The sequence below is a fragment of the Catharus ustulatus genome, chromosome 1, assembly GCF_009819885.2.
Source record: "Catharus ustulatus isolate bCatUst1 chromosome 1, bCatUst1.pri.v2, whole genome shotgun sequence".
Classification (NCBI taxonomy): Eukaryota; Metazoa; Chordata; class Aves; order Passeriformes; family Turdidae; genus Catharus; species Catharus ustulatus.
Genome location: NC_046221.1, coordinates 150928290 through 150954280, shown reverse-complemented (window position 1 = coordinate 150954280; position 25991 = coordinate 150928290). Strand labels below are relative to the sequence as shown.

General features: G+C 45.4%; 1 protein-coding gene across 3 annotated transcripts in view; it reads right to left on the bottom strand.

Annotated features, from left to right (window-relative positions):
- Positions 1–10981, bottom strand: part of ZHX2 (zinc fingers and homeoboxes 2) — a 72891-nt gene extending 61910 nt beyond the window's left edge. For 2 of the 3 annotated variants that reach the window (XM_033058519.1, XM_033058545.1), the window contains exon 1: positions 10898–10981. The gene's annotated coding sequence lies outside the window, so the exon portion shown is untranslated. The remainder of the gene's footprint in view (positions 1–10897) is intronic. The other variant, XM_033058571.1, reaches the window with a different exon arrangement.
- Positions 10982–25991: the final 15010 nt, after the last annotated feature.

The following is a 25991-nucleotide window of genomic DNA, read 5'->3' as shown; positions in this document are numbered from 1 at the left end:
ATACAACTGGACAGCCAACTTCAAAGAACACTTTCTGTGATTTCAGGCTCAGATGCAGTGAGGACTTTGGTGAAAAGGTATTTTTGCTGTACTTACTGTTGCATATATCTGAACTGACATCCCTTGGCTGTATATTTGCAGACAAGAAGTCACCTTTTGGCAACTCCACGTGCCAGGAGCTTTACGAAGGAAGGGCACCACTGGCCAGGCTGCTGGGTGCAACTGCAGCCCTGCAGCGGCAAAACAAAAAGGCACGGCAAGAAGAATTGGGTAAAAGTTTGGATGCTGCCAAACTCAATTTCCTTTGTTTTATCCCTGCCAGTATCACTGATTTTTAAAGGATTTGTGAGGTTTGTTTCTGTCTTCCTCCACATTCATGTGTATGTGGGTCTATCAATCCCAGTAATTTCTTACTAGTTTAATGGGAACAGGTAAGCTGTGAGAGACCCCCCAATCACTTGTGCTCTGGAGGGTGGTTAGTGTGCCCCAGTGCAAGGAATCCAACACCACAAAACAAACACACTAAAAGCAGTTTGAGTCAGTCCTGCTGGCCCCAGGAATAATCAGTCTCCTGGATTTCAGCTCACATCACATCTGGCTTGTCACAGATGAAGCCTTTTCTGTGGTTTTCTAGTAGGGGTCTGCACAAAAAGAAAGGGTTGGTAACAGAGAGGCTCCCTGAAGACCCCCAGGTGGATAGGGGCAGCACAGACCCACCTTCTTCAACAGCAAACTGAGCAGGGTTTGGATGCAATGTGAGTATCTCCCTTTTATGTAAGTGTGCTTAGCACAGAGTGCAAAAGTTCATCTGTTCCAGCCATTCAGGACTGGCAGTCAAGAGCCCTGCATTCAAAGTGAACAGAATAAAGAAAAGTAAAGCTTAATCTCAAAGTTACAGTCTTAATTCCACCCTCCAAGCCAGAGATGCTTTAGCAGTGTAGGAGTCAAAGGCAACTGCAGCACTGGGCCCTCGGTTAAATAATTAACTGTGATTTTCCTCATCTATCTGCAGCTTCTCACTGAAGAGACAAAAAATATCCCCATCAACACCCCACTCTCACCTAAGCAATGAGCTTCCTACAGCACCTCCTGGGATAATCCTCTAGTTTTTAACAAAACTGGTCCTTGACTTTTCTCACCTTCAAACATGATTCTGCCTGCTGCTCTCAACACAGATCAAAGGCAAGCTTAGCAGATCCTTACTGTGCTAAGCCATAAAATAAATTTATTAAGTTAAATTTCAAGTAATTATGCTATTCTGTAATTTTATTAAAAACTATCATGCTCTGGAAAAAAATCACTACTCAAACTTAATAATAAAGTACATAATTAGCAATGAATGTATACTCCCTCTTTTTAAAATCCATAGCATGTAATGCTCCTTCATGCTTTGAGTGGGGAGTGTCCTAAAGCCATCATAAACATCGGTTTAAAGACTCTAATACCTTGAACTAATTTAAATCACATTAAGGATGAAACATCACATAGGAAGAACCCTGCCAAATCCAGATGTGTGCTGGGGTGTTCCTCAATCTCACACCATGTATATTACATAATATAAGAACATATATTTTAAAACAGCAGACAAGTGAAAAAAAAAATCTTTAATGACCAAAAAAACCTACCCAACCTCCAATGTTTCTTAATCAATTTCCTATTAGCTGCCTGTTTCATTTAAAAAGGAAGGAAAAATAAAGTTGACATTTTACCTTCTCCTCCAGCTACACTGTGAAACTTCCAGTGCTAAGAGTGTGTTACATTTTCTGTTTCCAACCCTTTGAGAACTTCTTTTTTACTGATTTTACAAGACAGCAAAGGGACATGGGCCATTCACACCCTGGCAAAAAACTTATCAAGCTGCAACCCCAAACAAGCCAAGTGGCCACAACAGTGTGTTCCAAAATGAGTACCTGTAGGCTGTAAAGACCAGTAATAAAGGGCTGCAAATCACAGTCCTTTTCTGCTGCTGTGCAGACCAGCAAACACGAATTTGAGCAGGAGAAGGGTCTCTCAGCCAGTCTGTGCCAGAAGCTCAGCACAGAACCCACCTGGGAGATGCTACAGCAGGGCCTAGATACACAAACCAAGCAGTGACCTTGCAACACACAGTAGAAACCTCTGCCCTGAGACTCAGTAAAAGCATCAGGACAAGAGAGAAGGAACAAATAAAACCCCTATCTACACAGGGATGAACAAAATACAGGCAGATTAAAAAATAAAATAAAACAAAATAAATAACTAAAGTATGTTAGATGAAGACACGAACCAGTGGAAATTGTCCTACTGCTTGTGCCAGTGAGAGGCAAATAGGAAAGGATGCCTTGAGTGCAAGGCAGATAACTGAAAAATATGATCAAATTCCAACCTTGGCTGCAGAAATCAATACAGAGGAAACTCAGATATGAATTCAGGTTTCCTGTGCAAATACATCATTTAAAATGCATCAAACTACATCTCACACCACTCCACACAACATATCTAAAAAGCTAAAAGCATGGCAGAGCCCAGGAGATAATTCCCATCCCTCTTGCTGTCTGCTACAGTCTGTAAGTAAAGCAGCCTGCAAACAGCCACAAATCCTTTGCTATACAGTACTGCACACCATTTACACCACCACCAATTTTGGGATGCAGCTAGTGTTAAATACTCAGTATCTCCTTGCAAAGTACATTGCACACTTTTCCTGGAGTGGCTCCCATTCAACAGCACGTTCAAAGCAGATCCCTCTCTCCATCAAGCACCACAACAGCAGTTTGCCTGCAGATGGAAAGGTGCTCTCTTTGTCTGTGAGCACCCTGCCACACCAAGCTCCTTGCTGGGATGCAGATGCAGCCCTCCAAAAAATAAAATGTCAGGGTGGGAACAGACTGGTGGGGGAAAAGGTGGAGGAAGAGGATACCACAAAGAAATTAAAAATGCAAACCATGTGCTCAACAATGATCTTCCTCCTAAACTGGGCACAGGATGCAGACAGGGATTTGTGTACTTTTATTAAATTATTATTTAAAAGAACCATATATTTAAGTCCCCCAGAATTTTTGTGGGAGAGTTGCAGGGGGCTCAGCAAGGAATTGAAGCCAGGTGGCAAAGGATATCTGGTGCCTGCTCACCCCTTGCACCCTAGGGTGGCAGAGCCTGAGGCTGAAAGCACTCCCTTGAGTACTTTGTGGTGAGAACAAGACCATTCACTGCTCACCAAGAGGCAAGAACAGAACAAGGAAAAAGGAGTTCAGATTTCAGGAGATTAACTTTAGATCCACCAGCCCAGTGCTTTGATTTGCTGCTGGAAAAGAGATGGGGCTGGAGCTAAGATCATTCTCTATGTACAAGCTCTTTTCAGCATAAATAATATATTGTGACACTTCTCTCCTGACTTGGACACGTACTGAGTGTTTGCACGCTCTCCTGGACCATCACACAGAGGGTAAACACATAAAAATAAGGTTGGTAAGGCTAAGATCCAGGATAACAGAACTAACAAAGAGAATGTAAGGCACTTCAAGTATAGTTAGGATTGAAAGCAAAATCCTTCAGAGAGCTAAGATTTTTTTCCTTTATCTGATTAAGTGTAGATCTTAAAACTTGTGTTTGCCTTGAGCATTATTTCCCAAACTACCTCACCCCACCACCAAGACACACAGACAAGATGCAAACAGATACACAGAGGAGGGGCACCCTGTGAAAACTATTTTAGCAATAGTGAAATTGTGAGGATGTTCTAAAGAGATGCCAGTTTAAAAGTAGTTAAGAAAACAGTCCCCTCCAAACACATCATTCTTTCTTGTCACTCCAATTGTTTTAAAACACTTGTACAGCAAATTCCTCTCTTATGCTGAAGAATCCCAGACCACAGTGGAGCTGGCAGCTTCCTGGCAAGATACTGAAGCACAGGCTGGGATGACCTGTGCCTTAGGTTAAAGCCCAGGTAAAAGGGCTACTGTCTCTCAAAACAGAAAAAAAAAAAAAAAAAAAGAAAAGGATGCAAAGCCCTGAGACCTGAGAAACAGATCCCAAAAATCTGAAACTGCAAGGTCATGACTCCTGGTACTGAGTATCACTTAATGGTAATGAAAAGCAGCATCATAAAGGTGACAGGCTGCTAGAGGGGATGCCAGATAGTAAATGCATGAGTGATAAAGGACTCTGTGACTACCTCTGGCTGAGCAAAAGGAGGGCACTGGTGTACTGGTCCCACGGGTGGGAGCAGTGACAGTCATGTGCACTTCCAGCCAGGCAGCCAAGTGCTCTCCCTGGGAGGGAGCTGAGCACTCAAACAACTTCCTCGCCTCTCAATCACATGGAAATAAACAACACTCTTCACAGAACACTGGGAAGGGGAATCTCTTTGGAAAAATGCAGAAAAAAACAGCTTCAGGGGAAAATAGGATTCTCTGGGATAACCCCATCTTCCACTATTTTCAAGAAAGCTGTACCAAAGCCTGGAAGACAACAAGCACCAAAGCCTTTAACAGCAGTGTGCTCCCAGCATATCATTTAAATAAATCAGTTTCTGGAGAGACAAAAGACAAGGAAAAACTCCCTGTGGTGCCTGACAGTTTGTGCTCAAGAGGATGCTGAAAAAAAACAACAAAAACCCCAGAACAAGACATATTTTCTTTTGAGGTGGGTGGTAGGAAGAGGGGTGGGGAGGGAATATCCCCAGAAACACTTGAGGCCAGAACCATCAGGACTTTCCTTCATTTTGTGTGAAAGTGAATCAGCAGTGCTCTGCCAGCAGGGCAGCAAAGCTCGGAGATGCTGCTGCTGTCTGCTTCATACTGGCTTTCACTGGCATGAGAGGAGGCAAAACCCTCCCTGCACCACTTCCCAGGCCACCACCCCCCACACTCTGAAACCCTCCAAAACTTAACTGCTTCCAACTGGTGTCCTCTTGGATTTTCATCTCGCTAGTAGGATTTAAGAAAAAGAACAAGTATTTTCCCACTTTTGTTATCTAAGTGATGTGTAACATAAAGTAACTGAAAATAATAAGCAGGAAGTTAGGCTGAGAAATGTAAAAAATAAATGTCCAAAACTTAGAGTGAGAAAAGGGAACACAGACATCGGAGGCAACAGAAGGGGCACAGAATCCTTGAGACATACTGGTATTTCATTAAATCCCTTTGAGAGTGCCTTCAGCAGCAGCTCAGAACCTGCTTTTTTGGGTGGTCTTTAAAAAGACCCAAACAAACCACAAATAACAAGATTCTGCTTAAAAAGAAAGGAACCACATTCTTCCCCATACCGTTTTGCTCACAGGACTTCTTCCTCCACTCATCAAACTGGACAAGAGGTTAAGTGACACTGAATCTGAGGCTGCCTTACTTATGGTCACTGATTCAAAAGAAGCAAGAAAATCTCTCTCCATTTGTTTGTTGGTTGGAGGTTTTTTTGTTTGTTTTAAGTTCCAGTGAATGAAATATGCAGTTTTAACGCTTATTAAAAATTGTGGGAACAACATACAACCAACTACAACAGAGAAGCCAAAATAAACAGGTAATTTGAGGTTGCAACTTTAAAAAAATATTTTGCATTTAAGAGGGGAAAAGAGGTCAGGACAGGAAGAATGAGGGGGGTGGAATTAGAAGGAAAACCCAAGATTTCAGGCCTCTAATAGGCTCAACAAATAAATGAAAATCAGTGCAAGATGTTCCCATCCCATCCAATCCACTGCTCACATGAAATGAATCGTCCTCTGCACCAGTGCCAGCTGGGACCACACTGAAAATCACAGGATCAAAATGCTACAGGTTAAAAGCTAACACTAAAGTTTTCTATTCTCTACATGTCACTAAGGAAGGGAGGGAGAGAAGCACAGCCAAAGCTAAGTGGAGTAACACAAGGCAAGTAGCTTTGCTTTTCATCTTGCAACATTCTTCCAGGAAAGAAGATGAATTTCAGGCTGTGGAAGAGTTTACCAAGTGAACTGAAATACACAGTGAGCAGGTAATACCGGTCTTGAGGAAACTGTGACTTGCAAGAGCCGCTTGCATTTGCCAGGCTGCGCCCATCCCTGTGACCCAGAGCCTCCACTGCCTGTGCTGCAGGAGGGGCTGCATCACCTGGCGCGTAACTCCAGCAGTAACAAGGGCTTCCCAGAGCAAAGGGCTTCCCAGAGCAGAGGGCTGATGTGCAGACACCAAGAGCTGAACAGGCACACGACAGCAGGCACGTCAGCATGGGCACATCTCACACAGGTCTGTACCACCAACACTTACCATGTGCTGTATCAGCCACGGCAGGACATGCCACTGAAACAGCTGTGCTGGCAAAACCCATGAGCAAAAGGGCTGTTACACCAGCAAAGGGCCTTTATTGCCAATGTCCCATCCTGAGACAGGACTGGGACAATTAACCCACACCAAGGAGAAAGTTCTTGATGTGCCTGTGGGATGCTGACAGACCACAGCACTTGGTACCCTGCCTAATGAGATATGAAACATACACTGGCTCACTTTTTACCAAAGCCTGTAGCAGTGGGACAAGGAGCAATGGTTTTAAACTGATAAAGTGTAGGTTTAGATTGGACATCAGGAAAAAATTTAAAGATCCCTTTCAACTCTCAAGCTGGGCAATCCCAGACAAAGGCAGCATGACACAGAGATCTACAGGATTTCAGAGCTTTTGAACCATGCAGAGAAACTGAGTCCAAGGTTGGACCATGGTACTGTTTAACCTGTAGTCTGTGTGGGTGGGAGATGTGGAGATCTGCAAATTCCTCCCAACAAGGAAGGAAGTTTGAGAGGGGAGCAAGTGCTGAGCAGGCTCCAGTTTGCTAGATCAGGTCCCCACTGGACAACACCCTGGAGAAGATATAAACTGCAGATGTTGTTGGGGAGGCTTGTTCTCAGAGCAAAGCTGAATTCCCTGCCCTGCTTTCAGCACCCAGCATGTGCCATGTCCCCAGACAATTCACAAAAGGTTGTCAAAACTTGCTGCAAGGCTGACCCCTCCACTCCTGCTGTGCGATTTCTAACCATGCAGGTGTTCCAGATCACCTTCTTCCCCACTTGCTTCCCAGCCCTTCCTCCCCTGTCCCCCCTGCAGATGGCAAACACTGACATGAGCCTTCCCACTGCCAGCCCCACTCAGGGCACTGCCCACTGCAGTCTCATCCGTGAATTCAAGGAGATATTGAAACATAATCCACCTCCTCAGCTATCAGAATCTCCCAGGATGACTTTAAAAAAGTTCACTCCTAGCTGCCAACACCTAAACCCTCTCTCCTTGTCCGTGTCCTCTCTCTGCTCACTAACAAAACCAAGCCATCTGAGCCTTCTGCAGTGCTAAATACACAAAGTCATTTCACACCTCTCCCTCATTTTCACCAGCAGACTCACAACAGTGGTCATTCTATATAAACTCAGCTTACGGAAAATTCGGTTTTCACTTTAGAAACTGGTTTGGGATCCCATGGTTCTGAAAAAAGCTTGCCAAATGCATTGCCTTACTTTCAAACTCCCAACATTTTTACAACAAAACAACCAATCAAACAACCCTTTTGCCTAGCAAAGACAAGGCTGGCTTGGTGATTTCTGAACTGTCTCTGGAAGGTAAGGCTGGGACTGAACAGTCTTCCCTTCATCTTCCCAACACCCAACTTATTTTATTCCATTTTCCTACACCTTCACAAACCAAACTCTCAAATATTATCCCATATGAAAAGTATTTGAATAATTCTGGAAATCAACAGCTCTTTCAGCTTTCCATAAAAAAAACTGAGACTGAACTGTATCATTACATCCCATAAACTTCAGATCTATTTTTGAAGAGATGATAAAATAAACTAACCACAAATATTAGTTCCAGCTGATGTGACACATGTAAACACACCTTGACAGAAGACCAGCAATTATCTTAATGGTTTTAAGTTAAAGCCTTTATAGATTATTTTAGCGCCAACTTTTGTTTAGTACTTACTTTCAGTGTGAACAAATACCATCATATAGATGTGCAGTAACTTTTAGGGAAAGAACACATTTGCTGAATTACCCTCACACTTGAAAGAAAGTCAAACTACAATTACACTCCATGCAAAATGTAAATGCAGTTTTACCTGACAGCCATGCTGAAATCTCAGAGAATTCAGCTGTGACGCTGCATGTTTCTGAACAAATTTAATTAAAAAAGCTATTTCAATTTATTTTCAGTGGATGTTTCCATTCCTTAAGCGGACACAAAGAAAAATAATTTAGACATGGATTGAAACATCCCAACCAGAAGAGACTCCAAATAGTATTTCTGAGGATCAGCCAAGTTAGGGCAAAACGAAAAGAAATACAACCTGAAGATGTCACACATGCAAATACAGTGATGTCATGTCTGGCATTAAAATCTTTGTCTTTTAGGAGGATGAGCAAAACCTGCTGTGTTCTAATTCCAGCCTGGAGCAGTTTGAAACTGGTTTGAAAATGCCAAAAGAAGCCAGTAACCTTACTGTATTTAGTGTTGGCTTTTTTTTTGACTTTTAAGAAAAACACAATAAAACTTTCCCCTCCCCACAAGAAAAAACACAAATGTGACACTACGAACTTGGGTTTTTCATATAATGGATTATTAATTTTACAGATACTGACCAGAAATTGCTGATTGCAACTAGAGTAACAAGGAAAAAACAAGTGGAATTTTTAGAAAAAGCGACTGGAAGGAGTGTTGTACTTTCAAACACTGACAGGAGGAAATGTCCTGTGTGATGAAACTCTGACAGCTGAACTGCTGGGGTGGACAGGCAGGAAAAATGTCATTTTACAAAGGTGAGTAATCACAAGGTCTTTGGGCTGGTGACTGAGCTACAAACACCTATCCACGCTTTCTGGCACTGACTTTATCACAGATACAAGAGAGGACAAACATGGGAGAGCTCTTGGCCACTGTGTTCTGTAGAAGTCTGAGGAGATAGAAACGCATATGGACATAAAAACGCATGGACATAAAAATAAAGTAAGGACCAGCCAATTCCTAGCATTTATATTCTTCTCAGTTGCTGGCTAGTACCTTGCTTTCCCTGAACCAGAAATCAATTTGCAATTCTGTTTCAAAGAGCTGCTGAGTTCATACAACGTGCTGAAGCCACATCTACATTAGAACGGCTTCACTGCCACAGAGATATATTACACTGGCAAAGCACTCTGGTCACAGATACCTCTTAAACAATAATATTGCTCATCTACTGGTCTCATAAAACCACAGCAGCACACACCACTCTTAATTCACATGCCATTTCCCAGTAAGGCTGCATGCATGAGGTTTCTGCTAGAGACATCAGACCTGCTCCAGTTACATCCGCGCCTCCAGGACCCGGCCCTGGCCAGGAGGGAAAAGCCCTGCAGAAAGTTTAATCTGTAGTTTAGAAATGAAAGGCACCTGCCTGTCAGCGCTGTGCTGTGACCCTGCTGTAGCTGCAGGAGATGCCCTGTGCTGTCAGCCGTGCATTCTCCAGGCAATGCACGCTCCCTCTGCCACTCACCCGCTGCTGCTGCTGCTGCCCAGCAATCCTGACCACCAGGTCCCCCTCCCACCCAGCCAAGAGTCCTCCTCTTCCCTCCCATTGCTACTTCTTTGGATGTTTTCTCCCCTTTTGCTCTCCACCTTGCAATCCAAAACTTCTGCTGCGCTCCCCTGCACGGCAGGACCCTCGCAAGTTCACAGGAGCACCTGCCCCAAGAAAGGATGGGGAGCCAAGGGGGGAGGACATCAGAGCCATGCCCCGCCTCCCCGGCCGTCTCCCGGCAGGAATTCCCAGCCTCTGATCGAACAAAGTGCTCAGGAAAGAACTGGGTATACGGATACCCCAAAGTCACACAGGTACATCCCCGTATCATTCCCAAGTTATATTCCTAGTAAAGACGAGGGGGCGGGGAAATCAGTATCCTTCCCTGTCGCCTTCATCCCACAGGGAGACAGAGAAGGGGAAAAAAAAAAAAGACGATTCCGTGATGTCTTTGGAAACCGGCTGAAACAAACGGGAAAGTCACCTCTCATCAAAAAAAAAAAAAAAAAAAAAAAAAAAAGAAAGTGGATGCAACGTGCCAAAGCCCAAATTTCCCCAAATCTCCCCATTCCGGGGAAAACAAAATGCCACGGGCAGGCAGAGCCTTTGACGGAGGGTGGAGGAGGGATGGAGCGGGGCGCCCGGCTCTGCCCCGCCGCGGTCCCGGCTCGGTGCCGCCGCTCCGCCTCGCCGCTCCCCGCAGCCACCGGCAGCGAGCCCCGCGCCACGGCCGCGGCGTCACGGGTGGGAGGGGGGCTGCCAAACAGGGGAGGGAGGGCAGGAGAAAGGGAAAAAAAAAATAAAATCAAAAATTAAACCAGAAGAAAGCGCTGCCAAGTGCGGCCGCGGGCGCGGGGCCACGCGCGGCGGCGGCGCCGGGCCCCTCCCGCGCCCCGGGGCGGCTCTGCCCCCCCGGCCCGGAGCCCGCGGCTCCTCGTCAGGGACCGCGCTGACAAAATCCCCCGCTCGCCTCTACGTAACGCCCTGTCGAAAGCGGACGCCATATTTTGTGTTGCTGATGTCGACATAGACAAACGTAGACATGTTTCCCCCCCACACCCCTCCTGCTTTTCCCCCTTCACACAAACTTGCGATCGGGAGGCGGCGGGGAACGGCAAAAGGGCGAGGGGAGGGAGGCTGCATGGCCAAAAACGAAAAATGTAGCTAAAATAATTACGAGCCCACCCCGAACAACCCTCCCGGCTCCCACCCCCGGCGGTGTCCCCAGCCCTCCCCCCCACCTCCCGGCCCCGCCGAAGTCCAGGGAACCGGACAGTTTCTTGCGGGAGGAAAAGTTGGGTGCGAGCGGTCGGGGCGGGAGCGCCGGCGAGCGTCCGTGCGCAGGGAGGGGGCGGCCGGGGAGCGCCGCGCACCGGGGGAGGGGGCCCCGCCTGGGAAGTTTCCTACCTGCGCCCAGGGCGGCGGCACCGACTGTCCCGGGCGGAGCGGCACCGGGGCTCCGCGCCGCGCCGCTCCGCTCCGTGCGCCGCCCGCGGCCGCGGGACCCCGCGCCCCCCGCCCCCGCCGCGCCGGCCCGCGGGGAACACGCGCGCCCCGCCACGCGCGCACGCACCGGCCCGGCCCCGCCGCGGAAAAAAGTAAAAAAATAAAAAGGGGGGGGAGGAAAAAAAAAAAAAGAAAAAAAAAAAGGGAGAAAAAAAGCCCTCGATCGGCGGGGATCTACGCCAAACCCCACATGATCTCTGACGTCAGCCTGCGTATTTGCATACGATACCACCGCCGGCGCGGCCGCCGGGGTCCCTCGGCGCGGCGGAAAGTTGCGCGCGGGGCCGCGCCCCCCCCACGGCCCGCCCGGCCCGGCCCGGCCGCGCCTCCCGCGGCTCAGCCCCACCGGCTCTGCCCGACCCCCGCCCCTGCCCCGAGCGTGGGCTCCGCCGGGCGCTCCGCTGCCCCTGTGCTGACAACGCCGGCCCGAGCCCGGCCCGGCCCGGCCGGCGGCACCGCCGGTCCGCAGCGCGCTCCCCGTCCCGCTCCACGGGCGGAACCACGCGGACCCTCCCGATCGTCCAGCTGGAGCCGGGGCTCGCAGCGGGGGAACCTCTCTCCCCGTGCCCCGGGCGGTGCGAGCGGTGGCGACGCCGAGGGGGATGTGGACCCTTGGTGGAGGGGCTGGGAGCGAAGACCCTCGGAGCAGTGTCCCGTGGGCTGCACCTCCCCGTGTGGGGATGGCAGCGGCTGCACCCTCGTCCTGGGACGTGGGGACGGGACCGGCGTCTCTGCATCGCATCCCGGTGTGGAGGCGGCGGGGCTGACCCCCGCTGTGGGCACGGGGGATCCGCGGGGTCTGCTTGAGGCTGTGCCGTGCGTGAGACTGCCCCTCGGGAGCGGGACACGTTACCTGGGCAGGAGGGAGGCACTTCATCTTCGGCTTGTGATAGAGGTTTTCCAAGACACAGTGTTTTGGGTGGGCTTCAGGCGATGTTTTTTGTTGCTTTGAAGAAGGTGGTGTGTATTTCCAAGGGATGCTACCGCAATCTCTGCTCCTCCGCTGCAACGCAGGAATTCTTTCCCCGGTTTAAAAATTGCGTTGAACTCTTTGCCTTTCTTCCAAAGAGATGTAGACAGATAGGACCTAGGGTATTTTCTGTTTACTTCAATGAATTAATTAAAAGAAATAATTTACCGATTGTATCTTGCTACTAGATAGCAGATCTTCCAACAAGTCCAGGCTAATAAGACTTAAGAGTAGCATAATCTCCCTGTAACTTCAGGGATGTGCTATCTAGATGTGGTGTCTTTGATTAGATCGCATTAGATTAATCTTTTAATTGTATACTTTGTGCTCTACAGGCTATAAATCTCGGCTCTCACCCTGCCCCATGTCACCAGCGAGGCACCGGGCTGCAGCCTTTATCCCAGCGGAGTAACTTCTCCGGGCATCGCTTTGTTTCCCTGCCCCGGGCAGGGCTGGGGACTGGGGACTGGCTCGTGTTTGAGTGTCAGACGAGGAGCTCTAAGTTATTGCAACTGAATAATCGCAGACGAACGTAAATATGTCAAAGCAGTGTCAAGAGATTTCTTTGCAGGGATACCCTTATCTGAGTAGGCGTGTTTTTGACTGCCTGACTGAGTATAGTCACTCTCTGTAAGTATTTGATAACAGGATGGATTCCTTCCGTGCTGCCACCAGCCCCGAGATTCCTGCTAACTTTGCTTTCCAGATGGAAGCTCTTAGGCAGGGACAAGCTCGGGCATCCTCTTTACTTTAAGATGAACATTAAACTTGTTGATGCTCATCAAACTCTGGTGTTCGTCCCGAATGGTTTGGATATTTTTTTAACGGAAATTTCTTTCTTTTTAAAATATTACTGAATATATTTTGTTTAACTCTTCAGTAGCTCTCCAGCCCTGAAAATGTTTCTGATTTTTGAATACTCGGGTGCAAAAAAAAGTTATTTTAGGGCATAACGATTTTCCCCGAGGATACGCTTCTTTTACTGTCTTAAAGTCTTAAATTCCTTTTCTACGATCTAGAAAAAGAGACAAGCCTAAGTGTTTTTAATAAGACTGCTATACTTTTGAGTATAAAGTGTTTTTGATAGGGCAGATTAATGGAAAAGCGGGTGGAAAATGATCTGCTTGCTGCTGTCCTAATTGACGCATACTTTAAGGCCTGTTTAGCTTTTTTTGCATTTCCAAATGCAGAAGGCTCTTTGACTGATTAGGTGATATGGCAGCTAATGATACCTTTCAAGTGCAAAAAAAGGGCTGTCAGTGGGAGTTATGTGCGGGATTTCAGACCTCAAACCCGGATTGTAACAAAGGCAATTCTCACCTGAGGCCAGTAAGATCCCTGCACCAAGTAAGGCCCGCAGTGAGGCTTAGCTGCCTTCCCCAAAATCATGGATGGTGCCACACAAATTAGGAACTGGAAGATCATTAAAAATGAGACCTAATTCACTGTATTTAAGATGAAGAGGATGTGGGTTTAAAATAGGAGCAACTGTTGTTACTATCCTAAATGAATGAACTAAGGACAACTTTTTGAGCAGCTGTGTATTCAATGTTACTGCTAGAGAAGCTGCTCACACTGCATCACATCTAACTCTTAACAATACCTGCTTGTGCCTGATTTGGCATTTTCCCACACAGGGGTACAAAATACAGTACTCAGAGATTGTTTTTGTGAATGTTTTTTTGACTTGGTCATCTAATTCCTCCTGTGAATCCTGAGCAGTGGGACAAACAGCTGTGTGGCATCTCTACCTGGATGCTGTCTTTCAGGAAACTTGTAGTTGATCAGTTAGCTCTGATTCTGTCGAATTTAATTGAAGTTAAGTGAAACGATCAAAGGTTTACTGAGGAATGGGAGAACGGTGTTTAAGATTAGAGTTTATAATTACAAAAGCCTTGATTCCTTGGGAAATCATGCAATAAAAACATATCAGTGATGAATGCAATTCGAATACTCCTACTAAGTCTCAGTATTAATTTATAAAAACCTAACATTAACATGATGCAGGGTAACATAGCAAAATGGAAATTGCTTTTGCAGAATATGCAAAAGGAAATTTGCAATTTTAAATTTCTTTTGCATAAGGCCTCTCTTTTTAATTAATAACACAATGAAAGCCACACTGATTACAAAGCACGGTGAACATGCATGCACAATTTCCTAGGAAAGTGAGGGCAGAATACTTGCTTGCTTTAAATCTAGTGCCCTCTCTGTTCCTTCTGTGCACTGTCTCTGGGTTTAAAGTGACATCTGCTCCATAAAGCCCTCAGATGAAGTTGCAGTGTCTGTGAAATAATGCCTTTGGTCAGATATAATGAACTGTGTACTGATATCTAGTTTTCTTATGCTGGGGTTATGAGTGTCTGACATATGTATTATCACATACATTTCAGTCTTTTTCAGTTTCATGGTTTCTTTCTGACTGTTTAATCTTGTGAAATTGCAGCGTTACAGATTTAATTCTCTGTCTTAGAGGTGCAACTCTGACTTTTGCTCTGAAGATACTACATAAATATCCTAAAAGGGAATGTACCTCCTCTAAGAGCCACAACAGAGGCATGCAAATAAAAGAAGTCTTTTCTGTTGAGTGCATGGCTACATGTTTCTCATTTTTATGCTGGTCTGATTCTGTGAGATCAAGTGGAGTTTTGCCTACAAGATGTAGCAGCAAACAGGTAGGCTGAGCTTTGGAATGGACGTGTTTGCTTCTCCCAGGGCCCTTGGCTGGTGGGCCAAGCTACTGCCTTGGAGCTGGTTTTGGGAAGAACCAAACTCAGCTTCCATCACTGATTTTACACCTTGCTCCCAATCTCCTCTTCCACCCCATTCTTCTAACCCTGCATGGGCACAGTGGTTTGCTGGCTCTCTGTTCTTAATGCTAGCTCAATGGTGGAATTAGGCTTCTTATACAATCAGAAGGAGAAATTAAGGTAAAAACAAATAAAAAAGAAGTCGGCAGACAAACACTGCTCCCTTTTTTCCCTCTCTTGTGGAGACCTTGATCTCTGTGCTGAGGGCAGGAAGCAGTGCTTGACTGGTGGTGTGCACATCAATGGCTGAGAAAAAAAGCTCTTTAGCCTGGTGGGTTTTTTTCCCCACTCCAGCAAACCAGCTTCCCAAAGCAAGATTTCTCCTTTTCTAAAATGCTTTGTCGCTCCTATCAGTGTTCTCAATCACTGCGTGTGCAAATCCAAGCTGAAGTCACAAGCACTGATCAGATGTGCTGTCTGCAAAATGAGATGTTAATATGAATGCACAGAAAAGGAAAACAATATCAAAGTCTGATCCAATTATAAGGGCTGATCTTATGATTTGTAGTGCCCTTAAGCTGGGGGAAGCTGTCGGAAGGCAAGATGCCTCCCCTCCTGGAAGAAGGGCTGATGGGGAAGATTAGTTGCTAAGCCTGGATGGAGAGAATCCCCTGAACACAACCTCCCTCAGCATTTGCACTCATCGCCTGAGCTTAAGATGGGTCCTGGCAAGAGGCACGCAGGCATCTGTCTTTTTCTGTTTCAAAAACTCCAGGAGAGCTGATCACTTATCACGGGAACCATCTGGCTCATTCTTAGAGAGATCAACAGTTAGTCACTGAATGAACAAGGAACAAGCTGCATTGAAGTCTGCTCTCCCCATTAAATATGAGGACTCAGCCCAAGGTCTCTGAAACACCACGTGCTTTGCCTGCTGCAGGCAGAAGGGAGAGAGATTTAATTCTGCCTTGGGGTTGCTGAGCTGCTGTCATGTGGAAGAGAGCTTCTGTGGTGAGCCAGGGGACGTCGGCGTCTCTGCAGTGAGCTGTGGTGGCCATGGGGACAGGGACCCGAGGCTGCTTCCTCAAGGTCACCTCTGCCAGGGATGGAGGAACCCGAGGAGGGAGCAGGGCTGCACCATGGCTGTCTGGAAAGCTTGACACCGTCTGCTCTGCCTCCAGTGCTCACTGTTGATTTCAGTTCCCAGGTGCCAGGGCAAGAGGTGGGAATGGGCTATCATCCTGTAGGAGTTGCTGAGGATGCAGGACAAGGCCAGTGTAGGGTCAGTGGAACTTGAGCCAAGGTGTTTCACTCTTACCTTTGAGGAGTAAAATTCCATCTGAAGGGATGTGAGCACATCTGTGTGACTCTGTGCTCTTTGTGCTTCATCAAGAAGGACCGTAGCAATAACTGAGCCAGCTCCTTGCTAAAAACTTCTGCAGTCAGGCCCCTGTGCCTCCTGTTGTGTCAGGCAGTTAGTGTTTTAGTGAAGCCTTTGGCAGCCTCTGCCTGCCCTGTGCCACTCCTGTCAGGTCCCTGCGAAGGGCGGCTGGCTTTGAAATGCACTGGTGGGCCAGGGGGGCTTTGCTCACCCACCGCTGCCCTGGGCCTCCTGAGCCAAGCAGGCTCCAGGCTCTTTCGGACCTCTCAGTGACCTGACAAGCTCAGTGTACTTGGAGCAGCAGCTTGGCCTTTCTTGTGGATGGCCTGCAGATCCCACATGAATGCTACAACCTTTGCTGAGAGTGACAGTTTGGGGATTTTTCTTCTCTTTTCAATGTTTTTTTATTTTTTTCTATTGCTCTTGCTAATTACTAAAGCAATTTTTAAAATTTAAATGAGGGCTTCCTCCCTCACAGCCCATCTGCTGTGAAATCACAGCGCACATCCTTTGTGACAGTTCAAGCATTGCCATGGCAACGCGCTGTGATGTGATCAGCCCTGAGTTATGACCTCACTGCGGGACCAGGCAGGCCAGGTTGCTTTGGCACAAGGAATAAAAACCAAGTTCTGTATTAACAAAAGTGGTATCTCGGCTACAAGCCGGTGGGATTTGTCCTGGCCTAAAAGCCAGGCTAAATCCCTTCCTGGAGCTTTTTACAGGACTTCAGTGCTGGGGCTTGGCGGGGGCATCCACTTGAGAAATCATTTATTTGTTTCCATAGAGAAAGTTACTTTCTTTGAGAAGTCTTTCCCACCAGTTTATGGCAGTATTTCAGTAGAAATTCTTTGAATTTTTAAGACTTTTTTTGCCCTGTTTTTTTTTTCCTCCTTGTTTATCCATAGTGCTGGAGACAAAACTCTCTATTTGGAGGCAGGTGCTGCATGGCCAGTGGCAATGCATACTTCACCTGTGCTCCCCTGTGGCTTTGCCCCGACCCCATCCAGAAGATAACAGGGCTGGGTGAGGGGTTTGACTTTCTGAGGCATTCATCTCTCACCTCCTGCTGAGCCCGGCGTGAAGGGTGACAAGTCTCAAGCCTTTGTGGACAACTGGAGTGGATTAGTGACCAAAGACTGCCCAGCAGGTGTCATATCCAATGTTATCCATTTCCAATTAACCAAAGACCTGGTTCAGAGCCCCTGCTTCAGGGGATTTTTATTTTTTTTATTTTTATTTTGTGACTCCTGCTGATTTTGGATCAGATTTTAACCGTCAAACTGAGCCTGCTCTTCAGGAAGCTATTTGCACATGTAACTAATTCACCGAGACAGCTTGTATATTTATCTCTACTGTAGAATGTGTTTCAGAATGTGTCTTTATCTGTCCCTTAGAGTAGAATACAGCATCTTTAGACTGATGGTGCAAACAGAATTGATGGGGATATTTGTCAATTCTAGAGGGACTGGTGATACAATTTGCCACCTCTCTGGAGACCTGGAAAGTTTGCAGGCAACCTAGTTTCTCTATTATATTTCATGCTGTTTATGAGGGTTTAAACAATACATGGCTATTAAATTATATGTATTAGCTGGGAGGTGTTTTGGGAAGTGGGGGGAGGGAGTCTGGGGAAAAGGATGTAGTTCCAAGTGTCACACTCTGCAGAGAAGCATTTCACAGTGTTAGACTTGCAAGTGTTAAGACATTGTGGGCAGTTCTACATGATGGTGTTGTCTAGGGGACCACAGTGGGTCTGCTGTGCCAAGGTCTGTGTGGTGATGGGAGAGCACACAGCCCCTGGTTGCTATGGGTTCCTCTGTCCCTTATGGCAGAGCTGGTACAAAAGACAGTGCCCACACATCTCTTCCTCCCCTGTCCATTTCTGGACATATGCAATCAATACAGCCTCAGTGCACTATTGATCAGGCCATTTAACTTTGCACTGATGACTCTGCCTTACCTGTTGAGCAGAGAGCTGGCAAATGGTTGCTGTAGTTTTGTCTTCAAGCTGTTTTGGATCTTCAGCCTTGAAGATCTCCATGATTTTAGGCTCACAACTAAAAGGGGAGCAGAGGAAGAAGGACTCAAGTATAACAATTTTCTCCTTCCAAAACTGTCTTTAAAAATACTCCCTGGTTTAGCCTTTTTATGCCATTTGACAGCCTCCAGCAAGTTTTTACAGCTGAGCTACTTTCCAGCCCCAGAAATTACGGTGCAGCCCCTGAACTATTGAAGTGCAAATGACTTGACCGTAATCTAGGAAGATTCAAGAAAAACAGGTCAGATGTTACACTAAACACTTATGGCAACATATTTCAACAGCAGGAGGACAGCAGCAAGTTTTACCCTGGCCAGGTTTAATGTGAGAAGATAAAAATCTGTTTTCTGAAGGTGAATATTATCAATTTACTGGTCTTTGGCTGTGCAGGCTCAAAAATAACAATCCTTCTGTGACTCTGTGTAAACCAGGTCTTAAGGTACTTATAATACTAACTTCATAAGCTTCACAGCACACTCATAGTATCAGCCCCTATGGTTATCCCAATTTATTGATGGGGAACCAGAGCTTGAGAAAACTGGAGACAAGGTCTCCAGCAGCTTTGGCTGTGGCCAAGCATTCATAAAAATCGGTGCCAACATTGGGGCTCCTGGGACTTTTGGCAACCCCATGCGAGGGAGCCATGGACAGCCAGATCCCTGGAGTCTAAACCACAGTCTTGGCTGTGCTGCACATTGCTCACCCCATTGCTGCCATCAGGAGGAAGGCTTATCTGGGCTTTCTGCAGGTTGAGGTAAATATTCATGAGATTGACCTGGATCTCAGCAGTGGCAGTAGGAATTTTCCTGCTTTCACAGAAAAGTGCATCTATACCACTCTCAGGAATATAAAAGCAGTATCACAGTGCTAAAGAAACAATTTGGAGTCTTTATCCTACTGGGGCTCAACCAAGAGTTTGTATCATTTTCTTAGTAGGACACCTACCCTTAGGTCCTCAGCACATAGATTTTCCCTGCATGATGGGGTAGTTCCAGGATTTTGTTTTGCTGCAAGGCCATGCTAGTAATAGCTTCTCTAAGTTTTGGAAAGCTGGATTTGCAAAGCAAGCTTCTGGATAACACGGTAAATTACAGGTTAGGCTATATGTGTTTACTGCAACTAAAAGGAAATGTTTTTTTCTGATCTTGAAAATCCCAAAAAGGCAGCTTTCTCAGTGAAAAATATTTTGTCACAGTAGCCACCTTAAATGTCACCCTAGACCAGTGACAAATTTATGATGACATTTTTCAACAGAGATGGTTAACTCATGTGCTCCCTGTAAAATAAAATACTGATTTTCCTGCACTTTGAGAGTGTCTGGAGGAAAAAAAGATCCTGTATGTAAAACTTGATTTATAAAAACAGTGTGCCTATTGCTTCAATCTCTGGGTGCATTTATGTTACAAGACACAAATTAAATTTAACATCATGCCACCAACAACTGTGTTTTATCCAGGACTGAGCAGACAGGATAGGATTTAGCTTTTCAATAAATTGGTGGCATTTTAGGGGGGAGCTTGGAAAAGGTGGAGGGGATCACACTAAGAGAGTAAGAGATAAGGGTGTATACCTCTATAAAGGCATGGACATGCATTTTGCTGCCTATGAACTGTGAATTACCATCTGGATTCAGAAAGACTCTTTCCAATATTAAAAGAGACAAAGATAAGGGAACCCTTTGCCCCTATACAGTGAGTTTATTTGCAAGAGTTTTTGGAAGTCAGTAATAGAAGGAAACATTTCTATATGTTTTCCTTAATGCTCTAATATTGGTACAGACCTTTCAGAGAAATGCTGGGATCTATTGTCTGGAGGGGAGGTGGGAGAGGGGTTAATTCTTGTCCAGGTCCTATTCACTGCTTTTACTTATGTCTTAACACATTAATGAAATACATTTAAAAATAATTAGTATGCAAAGGATGGTGTGATGGATACCAAATTTGATGCATAGTGGTGCAAATGAAGATTAATATTAGTCATATCTGTATGATTTAATGAAGGATATAATGCCACCTGCTGTGTGGTGGAATCAAATTACTGCTTTTTTGGTTGTTTTTTACTAGTTGTGGAAAGAAAATTATTTTAAACTAAGCTAATTTCCCTTTAATGTCTTAGATTTGTAATTAAAGATTCACGTGTTGCAGTTAAGCATAAATACTGTGTAAAATCACACATAGGAGAGGCCTATGATGTTAACCCACCATTCCCCAGAGGATACAGCACCCAGCATCTTCTAGTTGAGATAAGTAGTGGTTTCCTTTTCTTGTTCTCTGGGGACTTGCAAGACATCCCCATACATTTCCCTGCTTTTTTACAGGTGTGACAGAACATCCCTTGGAGGCCATGTCTTGGGTTTTATTCATAGGCAGTGCCAGAAGAAGATGTGTATTCATGCACTTAGTGGCTGGCACTTGTCAGCTCCAGTGCAGGGCCATGCTGGGTTGGGACATCTCTTTGGTGGCTGCTGCCCCAGCATCTCTCAGACCAGGGATGCCGTGTGAATCCCAGGAGGGAGCAGTGATCTCAGAGCAGGAGTCTCTGCTGGATGCAGACCACAAGGGGCATCAATAGAAGCCATTAAAGCCCAAGCCATGGCTTGGATCTATTGCCACTGTGGACCTTTCTGAGGACTTGGAGTTTTTGGCTAGTGGGCTGCCTTGCAGCTCAGGGTGGCCAGTGTGGCCAGAGCTGCTGTGCTGGAGTGTGCTGTGCCTCCTTGCCATGTCTGAAGGCTGCATGGCCTAACTGCTGGATGGCATATTAGATATGGCACACTGGCAAGCAGCAGTAACAAAATGATTTTGTCCCCCAACAAAGTTAATTGAATGAGATTTAGTGTTGCTAAGAGATTTGGACTGCATCCCTCGAACTTCAGGAGATTAGGCTGCCAAGCAGGAGGCACTGCAGAGGGGCTGGCACCATGCCAGTAAACAAAGCTTTATCAGGATGATATGTTAATATTTGTGTGTACTGTAAAATTTAGAAAAAATTAAAAAGGGAGGGGCAGAGCGGTGGACTGCCTCATCTGCTGCTCTGGCATAGAAATTCCCATTGAAGCTGGTGGTAACGCACTAATGCTTCTGCTAAAAATGTTAACTGATTTCAAAACAGCTTGGTTGCAATGGAAAACAGATGCCTAATGCAGTCCACCTTCATCTGTGGTCCCAGCAGATCTTACATGGGGAAATATTTGTCTTATGAGAAGACCCAGAGACCCAGTTGAGATCAGAGTTGAGTTTGGTGAGGGGCTTCTTTGGGATGCAGCGGTGCTGACTCAGCAGGGTGTGGATGGATGCAGGATTTCAGTGCCTGGGCACCAAGCTGGCCATGCTTGGTTTCACCATCATTTGAGAACTGTGTGACTGTGTGAGTGTAAGGCTGCACTTGAGGTGGCAAACCATGAGGAAAAGCTCAGCCTACAGGAAAAAAACAAGAGAGACCTGATAAGAAATGCTGGCGGTGGTAAGATTCTTGGTTTCTTTCATCTGACACAATATGGACAGGGAAAATTCCAGGAGCACAGCACTGGATCTTGTAGGCTGTGAAGGTGCTTCTGAATTTCTTCTGCACTTTGGACAATTAAAACATCAAAGTTGGGTGCCAAAATGGATTTTTTCTGAATTAATTGCTGTAAAGAAGTTAATGGGAGATGATGGAGTAGATGCTGAAAGTAAGAACCAACAGGATGGTCAGGAGGGAGTTTCCTGTTGGCTTAGCTAGTGGTGTGTGCCATGGTTAGAAGAAATGTTTCTGGATGTGGATGTGTGTGAGATGTTTGAGAAGAGCCCCTGGCAGTACTCCTGCCTGGTTCTGACTTGCTTACTGCTAATAGGTTTTCACCCTGGGGATTTGGGGAAAGTGAATCTGAGTGTGCTGGATGCTGGAAACACACATGGATGGGTGTAGAGTGTCACCACTTCAGTGACAGCTGAACACAGCTGAGTATTATCAGAATCTGTAGAGATATTTTCATCTGAGGACCACTGCAAATGTGGTACATCTGGTAATCACAGTATCAAAGTGTGGCACAGACTTTTCTCACCATATGAAAGCTGCAGGATCTGCATAGTTGTTGGGAGAAAGGGGAAGACCTTGGGGTTTCATGAGATAAAGGACAGCACAATTTCTGCCCACAGAGCTTAGCAGTTTTAGCTATGGTTCTAACACAGGAACTACAGCAAATAAACAGGTAAAGCCTGGGCTGTCAGACTTCATTTTTCCCTGTCTTCCAACTTACTGCTTGCTTTCTTAAGCACTTTGCCTGAAATCCTGGTCCCAGTGAAGCAAAATGGCAAATATCTCACTGGCTGTGGTGGGACAGTGCTATTTCTCAGCTACAGTGACACACCAGCCCTCTTCACTGGCTAAACTCTGAACCTACACATGCAGAAGGCACATAAAGACAGCACCGAGGTCACAGGAAATCCACATTTTGATATAAAGAACAGCCTACAGACTGACACAGTTTATCTTTTAGATCACTGACAGGAAATGTAAGGCTTGGGAGCCTTGTGTAGCTCAGCTCAGATACAGGTTCAAGTCCAGCCTGATTAAATGCTGTCCTTTTTCTCTACAACACAGATCAGATGTGTCTGCATGGGTTTAGCAGAGTTTTACAATTACATGATGATTTCTCTTTGCCACTCCCCACTTGCCAGTGCTGGGATGAGGTATAAGTGTGACATTTGTGCTGTTTCCATAGTTTACAAGCCTGTCCAATCCCTAAAAGACCCAGATTCCAGGAAAGGGGGTGAGGAATGCATCAACATTTATTGCTTTGCAGCTGATAACTGGTGAAGATAGATACTCGTGTATATCCTGTTATCTGGGGAATAAGATGATGATTCACTCCAAGTGCTTTATCACAGCTCCACATCAGAAGGGAACTATACAGAAAACTTATCTCAGGACTGTCTTCACTTCTTCAGATCTGAGTAATTATGTGGATCCAATTGGTTGTAAGTTTTATATTCCTTAGTGAGGCTTTTCCATCTCAATAGTCAGCTGTTTGCACAGAAAAACATTATTTTTGATTGCCCTAGGCTTCGTGTGCCTAATTTTTTCTGTATCCCAGAAAGGGGTCTCTCCAGTATTTTGGGAGGGTTCAGCTTGAGTGCTGACCTGCCTTCTTGAGTGCTCAGGAAACACAGAGGCTTGCACAGAGCAGCACTCTGTGCTGGCATACAGCAACAGGAGCTAGAAAGCCTAAAGCTAAACTCAAATTCATCCTGGTGGAAACTTTGTTATAGTGGATGAACTACCTCACTGAAGAAAAGCTGGATTTATCTCCAAACACCACATGTCCCAACGCCATAGGAGTTCAAATGAGCTAATCCTAGCAACTTTAAATGATGTAAGGCAACTTTGACTCCAAAAGCCTTTTCTCCTGTCAATTTTCTCCTGTGACTTTTCTCCATTTGTGTGTCTTTCCATGCTCAACTGGCATCAGCAGCAGAGGGAGGAAAATAATAACTACAGCAGTCACTGCCAGAGCAAAAAGGGAAGTGTGCAACTTTTTTTTGTAACATCCAGAGAGAGAAAAACTATAAGCACAAACTTGTGTGCTGAGTTTAATCTTAACATTCCTACCAGTAAGCACTGATGTTGTATTTTAAAAGTTAATCTTAATTGATGAAAACAGGCCTTATGTTAAAAGTATTAAAATTATATTGAAAGTATTTTGTGTCGTTTAAGGAACACCAGCAGAAAGTTCTTTATTCATGTTTTTCTTTGGGTTGCAAGGATTGATTTATCTGTTCAAGTAAAATGCTGGTACTGAGACCATCATCAGGGCTGGCCCCTTGAAATAACAGCTCTTCAGTTCTCTCCTCTGTATTTAACTGGAAAAGGCTCTTGGCTGTGCAGGGAGCTCCTCACTGACAGCCTCCTCCTGCTGGGGCTGCAGGAGCTGATGGAATGAGGGGGAATGGAGAAGCTAAACCTCCTTGTCCTCTGGTTTTAATGTCATTATGAAGAAAGTATCGGAAGTTCTTAGTTTCACATTTTGATTTCATTTCCCATTCGGCAGCTCAGTACAGATGTGGATTTTCCAAGCCATCTGATATGTTTGGATAATAAAAGCCTGTTAGGTCTTTTGGGAAAAAGCTGATATACATTTGCCAACATTTTTGTAGATGTTTTCCAAGCACAATTTTCCAACTGAACCCCAGAGGGTGGGCAGGCTGGGAGCTGCTGGAGGGCTGTGTGCTTATTTTCATCCATTTTTAATGAACTTGAAAAAAGAAAGAAAGAAAACAATGCCATTTCCTTGTGACCAGAGTCTCTAAAATGACATAGTTCTGGGGTTTTCATACTGAAGACTTTCTAATAAAATCTTAATTCACATATTTTAACCTTGTTTTCTGTTTTTCTGCCAAAACATTGAAAATGTTGAAAACATTGAAACTCTCATCCCCATGCATGAAATGATGAGAGATTCTCACATTCTCTGACTCAGGAAAAGCAAATTAAAATCCTATAGTGTGTTTTTAGAAAGCCCTTAGAGCAGTCAGTTCCCTTTGAACTCTGGGAGTGGTGGTAGCACTTCTGGAAATAATGTCATGGATGCTAATCCATGAGCTCCCAAGAGAACTTTCCCCTCCAGGCTGGTAGTGAGGCCACCACCTTCATGAGTAGTCCTGGTGTATGTTACATTTGTCCTGTGGCATTTGGGAGTAGTGAGAAGCTCTGACCTCTTCTCTGGCATGTCTGGATATACTCACAAGGCAGAAAAGAGTGAGTGTTGGTAATGAGTGATTCTGGACTCCTTTCTGCTGGGATGCTCTTAGCACTGATTCTTGGGAGACCCAGCTGGGGAACACCCAGGACGTGATTTACAGTGCATTTTGGGCCACCTTGCAGACCTGTTGTGAGATGGTTATTTGTCCAAGGAGGTGTACACAGGTCCTCTGTGCTGCATGCTTGCTTCCCACTCCCTTCTAATATTCTGAGTACCTCTACTCTTTCTCTGAGAAATATCCTTTCCTTCTGAAACTGATCCTTGTTCTTTCAAGCTTCTTGTCTTCCTTTGTTTTCAGTAGTTCTATGGAATGAAATAAGGGAATGTAAATTCCTCCTTCATCTTTTCTACCTTCTTTCTCATGATACGTTCTGCCCCTGAAAGGGCAAATGCCGTCTTTGTAACTGTTCTTCTTGAGCTGAAGAACTTGCACGCAAGGCTTTGCATGGATGCAGTGCATGTGGATCTAGAAATCAGTGTGTCCAAGTGAATCTAGGACTCAGCACACACTGATTTTTCAAGACTAAGACTGAAGATACCATTGCTTTATAAAACTGTGTGCAGTGGGACCCACCAGAGAACTCTCATTGGCCTCAGATGTCAAATGCAAACTTCAGCCTCATCACAGTAGAGAACATTACACAAAAGCAGGTATCTGTTCCCCAAAAAGCTGCTTTGTTTTGCTGTTATATGTAAGCTGAAAAGCCTCCTGTGCCTACTGAAGAAGGAAGATTTTTTTTCTTAGAACTCTAATATCTTTAGAAGATTATTCCCTTAGAACCTAAAAACAGCAAAGAAACTTAAAACAGTAGGCAAGGAGACTATTACAAGTGACATAGCTGTTATCTGCAGACATTTAAATCAGCACAATAATACTGAAGATCATGATGCTCTGGCCCTTTTATTCTTTCCTCAGCTATTCAGTTAATGGACAGATTAATTGGTAGCTGTCAAGCTTGAGCTGAATGTACTGAAGGTTTTTACAACACTGCTCTGTCCACTTGAAGGCAAGCAGTATGGTTGGTTTCAGAAAAATTTCAATTAGAAAATAATTTCCGCGCATTCACAACTTATTTTCACCCAATACTTTCTATGCTGCTTGCTCTTTCAATGCTCT